Source organism: Monodon monoceros, unplaced genomic scaffold, assembly GCF_005190385.1.
Source record: "Monodon monoceros isolate NGI ecotype Baffin Bay Population unplaced genomic scaffold, NGI_Narwhal_1 Super_Scaffold_12, whole genome shotgun sequence".
Lineage (NCBI taxonomy): Eukaryota > Metazoa > Chordata > Mammalia > Artiodactyla > Monodontidae > Monodon > Monodon monoceros.
In genome coordinates this window covers 116824412-116837563 of record NW_021703768.1, presented here as the reverse complement: position 1 = coordinate 116837563, position 13152 = coordinate 116824412, and the positions used below count along the sequence as shown (strand labels likewise).

Below are 13152 nucleotides of genomic sequence, written 5' to 3'. Positions count from 1 at the left end.
TGAGAAGGGGGGCTTGGGACAGAGCTGGAAGGAGTGCAGTGAGGAGGGGTGCAGGAGAGAGGGACAAAGGGGAGAGACCCTGAGGGAGGGGAAGGGGGGAATACAGAGTCCCAGTACCAGGTCAGGAGCCCAGTACTCTGGGCTGTGGAAACTCTCTCCCGAGGAACCTATCCCACAGACCCTGCTAGTCACCACCTGCAGACCTCCCCCCACCCCAGGACCCTAGCTCTGAAGAGAAAGTTGACAGTATTGTACCTGGGCTAAACACTAAAAAGAACATCCTGGCTGTGAGGCTCCTACAGGGCAAGGTTCCACCCCTCAGAGAGGTAATAAAGGGCCCCCACCCACAGGGATCTAGGGAGACCGGGAGCTGTGGGGAGGCAGGGCAGGTGAGCAGGCCCCATGCCATGGACAAGGGAGATCAGGTTAGGGTCAGGCCCTACCACAGGAAGCCACCTTCCACCTTTCTCCTTCCACTCCAGCCCCCAAGCACTGTTCACTTCACCCAGCTCCTTCCCACCTCCACACTTCTGCAAGTATTCCACCCTCTGCCCTGTCGGGCCTTGATCCTGCTGTGCTCAATGAACTCCTACCCAATCCTCAAATCCCTGCTTAAATGCCTCTTCCTCCATGAAGCTTTCTGCATCCTTCCTCCCACCCATACACACATACAGTTAGGGACCCTCTTCTTAGGTAGGAGAGGATGACAGAAGAGAGGATTTGCTGACCTATGAGGGGTGCCTAAGCTGTGCAGAGTGGCAGTAATTGGAGGTACAGGGTCTGAGCTGTGATCAGTCTCCTCCCTCTTCAAGCTGGGCTACAGCTGGAGCTGGGGTTTCATCAACCACAGTGACATTTCTGCTATTAACTGTGCATCTACTGGGTGCCCGAGTCCACACTAAATGCTTTCTACATGTTGTATTTAACCCTCAAAACAATCCTACCACCTGTTTTACAGATGAGAAAACAAACTCCAAAAGCATAAGCCAGGAGGTCTGATCCTGTAGACACAGCTGAGCAGTTCAGAGGGCACTCTGGCCACAGCCCTTCATGGCCCATCAGACCCTAGGACATACCCAGGGAGCCACTCTACTGCAGGGGCCCAGGATCTTCTCGAAGGACACAGAGGCATCATGGCTTCCCTGCTGTCCTGCCCTCTACCTTCTGCCCTCTGCTACCTGCAGGCAGAGCTGGGCGGCAGTTGGCAACCAGCAAGGGCGGTGGGAGGAAGTGGTGGTGACAGGGCTTTGCTCCTTATCCTCAGGACCCATGACCTCAAGTCACAGCTGGACCACATTTCTGAGTTTTCACTTCCTCATCTACCCAATGAGGATGGTCACAGCCCCTCTTGTGGGGCAGGGATGAAAGGAGTTAATGTGCTCGGTGCCCACCCACCCAAGACCCGGCTCACAGATGCACCCAACAGGCCTCTCCTTCTCTCACCCCCACATCCAATCCCTCAACAAATCCTATGGGATTTACTTTCAAAGCTGTCTCAAATTGGCCACTTCTCATCAGCTCCACTGCTACCACCTGCCTCAAGCCGCCATCCTCTCTCACCAGGATTATTACTGTAGCCTCCTAACTGGTCCCCCTGCTTCCACACAGCCCCAGTACCAACAATCCCAACACTGCAGCCGAAGGGATCCTGTTCAGTGTAAGTCAGATCATGTCATTCCTCTGCTCAAAATCCTCAAATGGCTCCCTTGTCACTAAGACTCAAGCCAAGCCTTATAATGGCTACAAGGTCCTACTGTGATCTGGCCCCAGTCACCTCTCTAACCTCACACCTCTCCAGCCACACTGGCCTCCTCTCTGTTCCTCTAACACACAAGGTACACTCCCCACCTCAGGGCCTTTGCACTTGCTATTCCCTGTGCCTGAAACACTCCTTCCCCAGGTAGCTGCATGACTCACTCCTTACCCCCTTCAGCTCTCTGCTCAAATGTCACCTTCTCTGACCACCCGACCTGAAATACTACCCCCTCCCTCACCCACGTCTTCCCTTCACCTGCTTTCTTTTCCTCCATAACGCATATTTGTATACTACATGTTTACTCGCTAATTCTGGTTATTGTCTGTCTCCCTCCCACCACTACCATCACTGGGCCATAAGCTCCAGGAGGGCAGGAAATTTGTTCCGTCACTTCTGTAGCAGTGCCATCGTCTTCCCCCATCACGGCACATACCACACTGTGCCATTACTCTCTGGACTGGATGGTCCCAGAGGGCAAGGGCCCGAGGTAGGGAAGCTGTGCAGTGAGGAGCAGGTGGGGAGTCAGAGTGGCCAGAGGTGGAATCCTGGGAGCCTCAAGGTCTTGTCTTTACATCCCCAACATTACCTGCAACTCCTGTGTTAACTGGGAGGAAGTGTAAGGTGCAAAGACCATGCTCACTGGCAGCCCGTGGCTGTGAGGATGATTCATCCATTAATTCAACAAACATTTACTGAGCACCTACTGTGTGCCAGTATGCCAGGCCCTGAGGTGGGGGGGAGGGGGAGCAGAGCCCAGACAAAGTCCCTCCCTCCACAGCTCACAGCCTATCAGATGATTTCCCAGGGGAAATATCTCCGTAGGTGGAGCTTCCTGGGGCAGGCAGCTTATCTACTTCACCCCACTTATCACAAGGTGAAGTCAAATTTTAGGTATAGATTTTACTAGTTTCCTGCTTACAATCTCACCCAGACTGTGAACTCCAAAAAGGGGCATGGACTGTGTATCTAGTTATTACTGGATCCCCAGCATCTAGTCAGGGCCTGGAGGGTAGCTGGAGCTCAGTAAGCATCGGATGGATGAATAAATAAATGAGTAGTAAAATAGAAGCAGGCCCCTGAAGAAGGTGAAGATTTGGGCTTGCAGCCAAGAGAAGGCAGGGCACTGCCTGAGCAAGGTGAGGTAGAGGGAAGGTCCCCTGGAGGGGAGCAAGCCCATGGGCGGGAGGGAAGGGGGACTGCTCAGGCTCTGAGAGCTGCCTGTCCCACACCCTCCCCCAGCAAGTGTGGCCCTGCCAGTACTGGTCCAGGGCTGGTGGACAAAGCCCCACAAGGAGTGCCAGGGACTTGCAGTGCCTAGAGCCAGCCGGCTGCGGGCCCAGGGCACAGGCAAAGCCTGGCCCGCCCAGAACTTTGAGGGCCTTTGTGGGCTGCTGGGAGCCAGTCCAAGAGAATGCCGGGAACTGGCCAGGGTGGGATGGGATGCACTCCCATGCTTCCGGAGGTCCAGCTGGCCATCCAGGCCTGGATTAATAGGGGGGTTAGGAAAAGGATCTCCTTCTGCCCCCCAAATACTTACAACTTGGAGAGCTGCTAGAATTGGAGTGTCCGATAGATCCCATCCAGGTTACTGAGGCCCAGGAGATGGGCTCAGCTAGGGCTCATAGACTTAGGGTTGAAGCTGACACTCCCCCTCACTCCACGCTTTGACCCAGGAAGCCCAGCCAGAGAGAGGAGGAGAAGCCTTTTTCAAAGCAAAGGGACACGAGATATGTCGACTCCTGCCCCAGGAAGCGCGGCCAAATGGGAATGTCCAGGGAGGGCGGGCGCGGGGCTTAGAAGCGGAGCCATCTGGGGCCACGAGGCTCTCCGCCTCCCTCTGCTGGCCGGACTCAGAATTACCAGAGCGTCTCGCGTCACAGAGCCACGCACCGGTCCTGGGTCCTCCGTGCCGCGCAGCCCAGCTCGCTCGCTCTCTCTCACTCATCCAGAAAGGAAACGAAGGTCATATGGGTCGTCCCCCTGCCTCAGCACCAGGCCCAGCCGCGCCCCAAGGTCCAGTCGCAGGCCGTCTGTAACCAGCCTCCGTGCTGGGATGCTCGCTCTTTCTGAAAGTCCTTTACCTGCACCAACCTAAGCATTTCCTTAACTTGAATCAGGTTGTCTCCGAAATCCATGCTCTTCCACAGTACAGACGGAAAACTGAGGTTCCACTGACTATCCTATGGTGACCCAGGCCCCGCTTCCTTGGAACTGAGGGGAGTGCAGGTACTTCTCCCCAGGGCAGCCGGGAAGACAGGATTCTAACTGGCCGAGAAGCAAGAGGCCGCCCCGCCCAACCCCTTCCGGAGTACTTCAGAAAGCAGTCAGTCCACGAATGGGTTCTTTTGAGGTCGGGGCGCCACCTGCTGGTACCTACAAGAATTGCACCTGCACCGCCAGGCACAGCCACGGGCTAGGAGAGACCGCGGGGAACAATTAGAGCAGCTGATATTTATTGACTGTTTCGTTAGGGACTTCCCTGGTGGCACGGTGGTTAAGAGTTCTCCTGTCAGTGCAGGGAACATGGGTTCGAGCCCTGATCTAGGAAGATCGCACATGCCGCAGAGCAACTAAGCCCACAAGCCACAACTGCTGAAGTACGCATACCTAGAGTCGGTGCTCCACAAGAGAAGCCACCGCAATGCGAAGCCGGCGCACCGCAATGAAGGGTAGCCCCCGCTCTCTGGGACTAGAGAAAACTCCTGCGCAGACCCAACGCAGCCAAAAATAAATAAATAAATAAATTTGTAAATAATAAATAATTTTTTTTAAAAAACTGTTATGTGAGCCGGGTTCATCCTAAGTTCTTGGCATTGTCTCACTTCACACACTATCTCATTTCATCCTCACAGAAACCCTAGGTGAACATCATTAAGCCCATTTTACCCATGAGGACACTGAAGCTAGGAAAGTTAAGGGACCTACCCCAGAGCACACCCTGGTGTGTACTTTAACTGGGCTCTTCCACCTGCACTGGAGGTGATGGGGGAAGTGGTAGCTCGGGAATGAGCTCTACAAGGGACACCTCCCACTTCCCGCTTCCCTCCCCAATCTTGGGTGCTATCCATCTCAGCTTAGCTTGCAGCTGGTGTGGAAGGATCCCTCAGTCTGTCTTGCCCCATCAGTGCCCATGTCCTTCTCTCCCTCAACAGTTTGAGAGCTCCTCTATGGCAGGACCAAGGCAAATCTGTTCCCATTTCCCCACCATTCAGCACTGATAACTAAATGCCCTCCGTATACTAAACGCTTCTCACCTGTGACTGCCACCTGCTGACCCTACTCGGCCCCTTCCTCACTTCCCAGTTCAGGAGCTCAGGCAGGTACAGTTTAAGTGGCTGCAAGTGATAGAAGCCGGCCTCAGTGAAAGGGGGCTCAAGTAAATGAAAAGTCCAGGAGTAGATCCAGCTGCAGGAAGTACCAAATCCAGGGTCCCAAAAGTGGTCTTTCTCCACACCTGTAGCCCACTATTCCTCTGTGTGGGCTTCATTTCCAGGTAACCTCTTCCAACAAAGTGTGGCTCAGGCAGCTCTGATCTTCCGTCTAGCTTTGAGGGAAGAAAACTTGCCCATCCCAAGAATGTAAGCAAAAGTCTTAGGACGCAGTCTTATTGGCCCAGCCAGCGAAATATGCCCAGCCTTGAACCAGTCACTGTGGCCTAAGGAGTCACTGCCCCCCTTGGAGTGAGGAGTGGAGTCAGCCCCAGATAATCGGTATGGACCAATAGTGGGAGGGAAAATTGTTCCAAAGGAAAACAGGGAGAGGAATCACCAGGAGGAGGAAGATGGTTGCTACACATCAAACAGCACTGACATCCATGATACCTGGCCATGCCAGAAGCCCATATTTTCTTGGTTCCAACCCATTTTTAGACTGCAGACCCCTTTCCAACTTATCCTACTTTCTTTCTTCTTTCCTTCATTCATTCATCGAATTGTCGTTGAGACATTACATATTCATGCTTCTGGGTGACTCATAGCAGTAAACAAAAGAGGCGAAAATCCTTGCCCTCCTAAAGCATTTCCAGTGGGGGTGGGGGAAGAAACGAAACAATAAACACAATAAATAAGTAAAATTTATAATATTATAGACAATGATGAGTACTACAGGGGAAATAGAGCAGTGTAGAAGGGCCCAGGAGGTGGACAGGGTGAGGGGTAATGCAACTTTAAATAGAGTGCTACTCCCCTTCAAGTGGTGCTGGGAAACTGGACAGCTACATGTAAAAGAATGAAATTAGATCACTCCCTAACACAATACACAAAAATAAGCTCAAAATGGATTAAAGACCTAAATGTAAGGCCAGACACTATCAAACTCTTAGAGGAAAACATAGGCAGAACTCTCTATGACATAAATCACAGCAAGATCCTTTTTGACACACCTCCTAGAGAAATGGAAATAAAAACAAAAATAAACAAATGGGACCTAATGAAACTTCAAAGCTTTTGCACAGCAAAGGAAACCATAAACAAGACGAAAAGACAACCCACAGAATGGGAGAAAATATTTGCAAATGAAGCAACTGACAAAGGATTAATCTCCAAAATATACAAGCAGCTCATGCAGCTCAATATCAAAAAAACAAACAACCCAATCCAAAAATGGGCAGAAGACCTAAACAGACATTTCTCCAAAGAAGATATACAGATTGCCAACAAACACATGAAAGGATGCTCAGCATCACTAATCATTAGAGAAATGCAAATCAAAACTACTATGAGGTATCACCTCATACCAGGCAGAATGGCCATCATCAAAAAGTCTACAAACAGTAAATGCTGGAGAGGGTGTGGAGAAAAGGGAACCCTCTTGCACTGTTGGTGGGACTGTAAATTGATACAGCCACTATGGAGAACAGTATGGAGGTTCCTTAAAAAACTAAAAATAAAAAAAAAAATTTAAAAAATATATATTAAAAAAAATAATAAATTTTTAAAAATCTAAAAATAGAAATACCATACGACCCAGCAATCCCACTACTGGGCATATACCCTGAGAAAACCATAATTCAAAAAGAGTCATGTACCACAATGTTCATTGCAGCTCTATTTACAATAACCAGGACATGGAAGCAACCTAAGTGTCCATCAACAGATGAATGGATAAAGAAGATGTGGCACATATATACAATGGAATATTACTCAGCCATAAAGAGAAACGAAATTGAGTTATTTGTAGTGAGGTGGATAGACCTAGAGTCTCTCATACAGAGTGAAGTAAGTCAGAAAGAGAAAAACAAATACTGTATGCGAACACATATATATGGAATCTAAAAAGAAGCAAAATGGTTCTGAAGAACCTAGGGGCAGGACAGGAATAAAGACTCAGATGTAGAATATGGACTTGAAGACACGGGGAGGGGGAAGGGTAAGCTGGGACAAAGTGAGAGAGTGGCATTGACATGTATACACTATCAAATGTAAACAGATAGCTAGTGGGAAGCAGCACCATAGCACAGGGAGACCAGCTCGGTGCTTTGTGACCACCTAGAGGGATGGGATAGGGAGGATGGGAGGGAGACGCAAGAGGGAGGGGATATGGGGATATATGTATACGTATAGCTGATTCACTTTGTTATACAGCAGAAACTAACACAACATTGTAAAGCAATTATACCCCAAAAAAGATGCTAAAAAATAAATAGAGTGCTACTGCTAGACACCTTGAGAAGGTGAATTCAAGCAAAGACAAGAGGTAAAAAGAATTTCTCATGTAGCTATCTGGGGGGGTGGAGATTTCCAAGGAACAAGAACAGCCAGTGCAAAGGCCCTGAGGTAGGAGTGTGCCTGGTGTGTCCTTGGAACAGCAAGGACCAAAGGGAACAAGGGGAGAGTGGAGGAGATGAGGCGGAGAGGAAGGGGCCAGGTGACATAGGGCCTTGAAGGTCATTATAAGGTCTTTGGCTTTGATGCTGAGTGACATGAGGAGCCACCCAAGCTTTAGGACAAAGAACTGACCTGATTTGACTTATATGTTTAAAGGATTCCTCTGGCTGTTGGGGATAGATAGGAGGGGTCAGGGCCAAGCCTGGAGACCAGTGAGGCTACTGCAGAATTCCAGGGGAGAGTTGATGGGAACTCAGACCAGGGTGGTAGCAGCGGAGCTGGTGAGAAGTGGCCAGATTCCGGATGTATTTTGAAGTTAAAGCCAATAAGATGAGTTGAGGGATTGGGTGTGGGGTGTCAGAAAAAAAGGAGTCAAGAGTAAACCAAAATATGAAAACCCAAACAATAGGAAGGATGGAGTTGCTGGGAACTAAGGTGGGGAAGTATGTGCTTGAGGAGGACAGGTGGAGATTGAGACATCAGTTGGCCACCCATGTGGAGATGTCAGATAGACAGATGGATACTTGAGGAAGGTCCGGGCTAGAGATGGGCATTTGGGAGAAGTCATGAGGCCACCTAGGAGTGGGGGCGGGGTATGTCAGAAGCCCTGAGGGCTTCCCATATGAAGAGGTAGGTGGGGGAAAGGGGAGCATAAGATGGGGGACTGGGAAAGAGCATCCAGAGAGGCAGGGGAAAAGCAGGAGAATGTGGGATCCCATAACCAAATGAAGAAAACATATCCAGGAAGACAGAGATGAACCAAGTCAAAGGCTCCTGATGGATCACATGAGATGAGAACTGAAAACTGATCATTGGATTTAGCAACATGGACGTCCCTGGGGACCTTGACAAGAGCCATCGTAGTGGGAACGGTTGAGGAGAACCTGATGAGAAAGGGATTATGAAATAGCGATTAACAAACCTGATAGAAGTATTATTCACAATAGCCAAAAGGTGGGAAAAACCTAAGAGTCCAACAGATGAAGGGATAAACAAAATGTGGTAGAAGAGATCTTTAGAGGCATGCCACCAAGTTCTGTCCTTGGCCCTGGACTTATCTGGTCCATAGATTTTTTTTTTTTTTTGGCTGCACTGCGTGGCTTGTGAGATCTTAGTTCCCTGACCAGGGATCAAACCCAAGCCCTCAGCAGTGAAAGCTCAGAGTCCTAACCACTGGACCACCAGGGAATTCCCTGGTTTTGCTTTTTAACCAGTAATCTGGATGAAGACCCAGAGGCATACTCAGCGTGTTTGCAGAAAGTGGAAGATGGAGGGAGAAGACATCCGAAGCCAAAAAGAGGCAATAGAGCGAGTGGTTAAGATCACGGTGTCTGGATCCAGACTACCTGGTTCTATTCCCAGCTCATTTGTGATTGGGTCGACTTGGGCAAGTTACTTAAACTGTGCCTCAATTTCCTCATCTCTAAAATGGGGATAATAGTAGTTCCTCAGTAGGGTTGTTCCGAAGCCTGAATGAGTTAGCTCAGTGTCTGGCACATGGTAAGTGTATGTGAGTTTGCTACTCTCATCACTATCAGGACTGACTGGAGGGTTAAGTCAAAACCAACAAAATGGAATTTAATGAGGACAAATGGAAAAGCCATTCAAATTCCCACAAAGTACAAGTTCAAGGTCAGGAAGACCTAGCTGGGCAGCCATGCATTCATCTGTACATGAGAAACAGCCCAGGGTGTCCAGCTGATTGCCAGGGCAACTGCAGCCAACCCTGTCGTTACAACCTCCAGTGGTGTTCAGGTGTCCATCAAGAGGCAAATGGATTAACAAACTGCTATACATCCAGACAATAGAATTCTACTCAACAACAAAAAGGAACAAACTACTGATATACGCAATGACGTGAATGAATCTCCAAACTTTATGCTGAATGCAATAAGCCAGACACAAAAAAGAGTAGATACTATATGATTCCATTTTATGACGGTCCAGAATGGGCAAAACTAAGATACTGTGGAAAGAAACCAGAACAGTGGGGTCACGGGGTGACTAAGAAACTTTCTGGACGGATGGAAATATTCTATGTCTTGATAGGAGTTGGGGTATACAAGTATATGCATTTGTCAAAACTCAACCAATTATATACTTAAGATTTGTGTTTTTCATTATATATGTTTCGTCTAAAAAAGCAAAGAACCATACACAAATATTGAACTCTAGTTAGTGATATGCGTGTTGAAATGTCAGGGGGTGAAATGTACTGATACCCGTAACTTACTTTGAAATACGTCCAAAAACGCAGATGAACTGATGAAGGGAGGAGACATGCATAGATGATGAGAGAGCAAATATAGTATAATGTAAATTGTCAAATCTGAGTGGTGGCTATATGGGTGTTCACTGTAAAATTTGTTCAACTTTTCTATAAGTTTAAAATTTGAGTAATAAAATATTGTGAAAAGAAGACAACTGATGGTCAAGGTGTGGGGAAATAGGCACATTCACACAGCTGTTACCCATTAGGAGCCAAAAGTGCTGCCACCTTCTGGGAAGCAATTTTTCAGCATGTATCAAAAGCCTTAAAAATTGTTCCTGGGCTTCCCTGGTGGCGCAGTGGTTGAGAGTCCGCGTGCCGATGCAGGGGACATGGGCTCGTGCCACGGTCCGGGAAGATTCCACATGCCGCGGAGCAGCTGGGCCTGTGAGCCATGGCCGCTGAGCCTGCGCGTCCGGAGCCTGTGCTCCGCAACGGGAGAGGCCACAACAGTGAGAGGCCCGCATACCACAAAAAAAAAATTGTTCCTGCTCTTCAACCCAGCAGTTCCATTGCTAGGAATTTATCTTAAGAAAATAAAGATGGATGGGGGCAAAGACGTAGCTACAAGGTTGTTCACTGCAACATTAATTATGATGGCAAAAAGTCCTAAATATCCTAAAATAGGGCACGGGTTAGAGAAATGGCAGCATCTTTAAGCACTGGAGTACTATGCAGCAATGAAAATGGTGCATGACGAATATTTGCTGAAATGGAAGGACATTCTCTCTACACATACACTAGTTGAGAAGGAAAAGCAGCTCTCTGGGGTTACCCTTCCCCTCACTAGAGACCCCATCCCGTGACACAGGTTACTCCATGCACCATCCCTGCCCCCATCCCAATCCCTGGAGTTCTTGGGGAGTTCCCATTTCTTCTTATCACAGCTGGCTCTGTTTTCCTTTTTCCAGGAAATTCTCCATTTCCCACCTGCCTCTTGCCTCCTGAACGCATTGTCCTATTTCCCCTGCACTATCTCTTGGGAACCCCCCAATTCCTTCACACCGCCAGTGCCACCAGCTGGACTCACAGCTTGACTTGGGCAAGGGGAGAGTTCACCGTGTGACTGGATCTTGCAGGAGGCTTTCCCCAGGAGTTCAGGATTGCAGGCTTCACTCCCACATTCTAAAGGGGGCCACTGCCGTTGGAACCCGGGTTTGCGATGCCTGCCCCAGGCTCAGCTCAGGAAGGAGGAAGGTGATGGAGAGTGGGAGCAAATGGTGGTTGGGAGCTTGTGGGGAGGACAGTGCTCCAGAAACATTTCCCCACATCTCTAGCATGGCCCTCCGAAACTGGAAATTCTTTTTTCTTTATTATCAGGATCCTTTCCTTTTCTTTGTCCCTTTCCTTTTCTTTGTCCCTTTCCTCAATCTTCCAGAGCAGACCTGTCTTCACAACCAAATGATCCTTCAAAGTGTTAAGTTGAACAAAACCTGCCTTTCTCCCCTAGAAGGCCTCCTACAACCAGCTTTTACCCCTCACTTCATTAACACACGCACTGGCGTCAGTCTGGAAGGAAAGTCCTAAAGAGCTAAATGGGGTTGCCTTTGGGTGACGGGATTGCAGGTGTTTTTTCCTCGTGTGTATGTTCTAATTTCCCTATAACAAACACATATTTTCTTCTGTATTGAGAAAAAAGTAGTCACCACAGAAGGAGCCATTCCCACCCAGAGTATACCCAGTGGAGAGCTGCTCAGGAGATGAAGGTCTGGAAAGGTTGTTTTTGGGGGATTGGGACCACTTAAGCTTCAGAGAAGGCTGGCGTGGGGGTGGGAGGGCACAAACCTCTCTGCAGCCAGCTGGGGCCTGTGCGCACAGACAGAGGCACATGTTCGGTGCTCCACAGGGTGAGCTAGTTCCAACCAAGGGAACAGCACAGGAAGGCCAGTTTGGTCTCACTAGAAGGAGCTGTCCTACAATGAAACAGGCTGCCTTTTAAGGCAGTGAGCTCCCTGCCACATGAGGTGTGCAAGCAAGATGGGCAGATGTCAGGAGGGTTAGAGAGGAGATTTCTAGACAGACTAAGAGAATGGACTGAGGGTCTCTGAGGTCCCTGAAAGCAACTCAGAGTGAGTTTTTAGTCTCCCTGACCAGACAAAGTGTCAAGGGAGCTCTGAGACCATTTCTGAGATTGCTGGCAGAGGGGATGGTCAGGGGGGACTTTCTGGAGGAGGAGGCCAGATCGCTGCCATTCTGGCCCCTCAATCTCCACCCTGTGGGTATATATCTTCCTGACTCCCCTGTCTGGGGCTCTCTAGCCCTTTCCAGATAAAAACGCACAGGGCCTCAGCCGCTGCCTCACTGCATGACCCTTGATGACTCCGTTTCTCTCTGGGCCTCAGTCTGCCCCTCTGTTCAATGGTCTCAGCTAAAACCATCCATGTTTTTTTCTCCAAGGATGGACAAACCGCTTCAGTCGCACACTTATATGCAGGGAAGAGTCATTGGCGGGTTTTCTTGAGGAGGACCCTGGTTGTTTCCCAGCTTACAGTCCTTGGGACTTGGGCCTGATGATTGGGTAAGATTCAGCACAGGGGGTAGGGGCCCCAGAGGCAGGCCAGGGGTTCAGCCCCTAGTTTCCCACAATCCCCACGCCCCCACCACCCAGCCCTCAGCCAAGGGGAAGGTCAGAAAGGGGATTGATATTACTATATGTTGTTTTTCCCATGGTGATGGGGGCATACATCTGAGCTCACCCCAGGGCCCCTGAACCCCTCCTCCCCACGGGCCTCAGGGAGGGGTCTCAAGTCCTAGCCTCCCTTTCCAGACTGTCCTGGCCCTGCCCAAGAGGGAGCATGCTCTGATGATACAGGGAATGTTGGGGTCAGGTAAGGCCAAGAGACAGATCAACAAACCAGCACTCATCTGCAGGTGCACTCATTCAGGGCAGGCAGTGGTTAGAAGACAGGTCGAGAGGCCAGGCAGGCCTGCTCTGAATGCCCAGCTGAGTAACCTTCGGCAAGTGCCTCCACTTCTCTGGGCCTGTGAGTTTGTTGCTGAGGATGAAATGAGACACCACTGGGGTGGCAAGGAGCTCATGGCTTCCTTTTATTCTCACACACACAGCCACTTGGAGGCGGAAGCAAACCTCAGAGCCCCACAGAGTTTCTCACCAGACTTGTCCACCCCTCTGTACCCCCAGCACACACCATTCCCCTCCCACCCTTTACCCCTCACCCTCACCCTCCCCTCCTCCCTTCCCTCCCCTCCCCTCCCCTTCCCTCCCCTCCCCTCCCCTTCCCTTCCCTCCCCTCCTCTCCCCTTCCTCCCTCCCTCCCTTCTTTCCACCTATACCTGAGAAA

The 13152-nt window shown here is 49.8% G+C and overlaps 1 protein-coding gene across 2 annotated transcripts in view; it reads right to left on the bottom strand.

The window, feature by feature from the left end:
* Nucleotides 1-13152, bottom strand: part of PSD2 (pleckstrin and Sec7 domain containing 2) — a 112267-nt gene that overhangs the window by 50946 nt on the left and 48169 nt on the right. The gene's annotated exons all lie outside the window — the stretch shown is intronic.